The sequence below is a fragment of the Olea europaea genome, unplaced genomic scaffold, assembly GCF_002742605.1.
Source record: "Olea europaea var. sylvestris unplaced genomic scaffold, O_europaea_v1 scaffold6070, whole genome shotgun sequence".
In the NCBI taxonomy this organism is placed as follows: domain Eukaryota; kingdom Viridiplantae; phylum Streptophyta; class Magnoliopsida; order Lamiales; family Oleaceae; genus Olea; species Olea europaea.
Window position 1 is genome coordinate 10,953 of NW_019264420.1, and position 1,581 is coordinate 12,533.

Consider the following 1,581-nt stretch of genomic DNA (forward strand, 5'->3'; position numbering starts at 1 on the left):
TATATATGATGGTTTTGGTCCCCAAGCTCAACAACTCGAAATACAAAATACACCATCTAGTTAGAGTGTTGAGAGCTTGGAAGTGTCATTACCTGGAACAAAGGAGAGCTTCTGGAGTGACATCAATGGCTGGAGGTATGGATTTGATCCCTGTGATCTTCCGAATTTTCGATCCAACTAGTTTCCACATATTTGTTCTGGATCGATTTTTCTAACAAATTCTACTTAATCTAACACCTAAATTCCAAAATGCTACTCCAAAGTTCTATTAATTTACATTTATTCCCCTTCTAGTTTCATCAACTTAACTTATATGACGTATCGACCAAGATACTTAATATTTGATGTCTCATTAGTTCATTTATAACTTGTAGCAAAAGGATAAGGATTCGTGGGGGTGCCTTGATGCAAGTCTACTGCTTCCCTATTGGAAATCACATCCATACTAAGTAGTCATGAATAACCTCGACAGTATTGTATATCGCATTTAAACTTCATTATTCTATAGCACACACCACAATCAATAGGCTCTCTACTAGTAATCTAGAAATAGAAAGAAATTATGTGCAAAATATCCAGAATGTTTAATGACAAAAAATGTACATACATGTTGCTTTCTTCCTTCAAGATTGTATCAGGTATATTCCCGCTCAGCATGTTGCCAGTAACGAACCTGTTTACAAAAATATCATAGTAAGTAAGCAAGTAGTGGGTAAGGTAGTGTCCTGTTTTATCTCACATTTACTGTAAAACTGCAAACACTGACTGTCAAAACCAACCAAATGAAGCAAAAGAATTTAAGTTGGACTCACACAGTTTTCAAATTTCTTGCATTGGCTCTTGAAATCTCCCCCTCTAACTTATTGAAACTGACATCGCTGTTCATAAATAAGAGAGGAGACATTCTATAAACATCTTATGAAGTCTGCATCTAACTAGATGAAAGATGCATGGAGAAGAAAAAACACAAAAACACGGTCTTTTAATATCCACAGTAAGATGGCGTAATACATTAAATTTTCAGCAAAATGCAGAACTTAGACGACTAGAATCTTTCTCAGTAGAGAAGATTCATGAAACTAGTAGTCAAGTCAGCTTCTGCGGAACCTGGCAATAGTACAGGTGTCCAATGACCGAGCAATTGAAAGAGGCAAGAAGAAGGCCAGTAGCAGATTTGGTTATTTACATGATGCTAAAAAAAAATTTGACTGATAAATGTATTTTTGCACACTTATTTAATACTTAAATTAAACTTATTATTATTAAATGAGTATGTTTCTACTCACAATTGTGTAATTTATGATTTTATAGGTAAAAATCACCCAAACGAAAGCGAACAGGGCAAAATGAGGAAAGGTGGACTAAAAATGTGCAAAATTGTAAAGTTGGGGACCAAAATGTATTATTCCAGAAAGTTGAAGACCTTGGAAGAATTTATGGAGGCATAATTGAAAGAAAAGTCAAATTTTAAGGACCAAATTGTACAAAATCAAAGTTGGGGGGACCTGATTTGCAATTATCTAGCATAAAAAAAATGAAAAAAGAATCATTTCCACTTTAGAAATGTGGGGACCTTTCTAT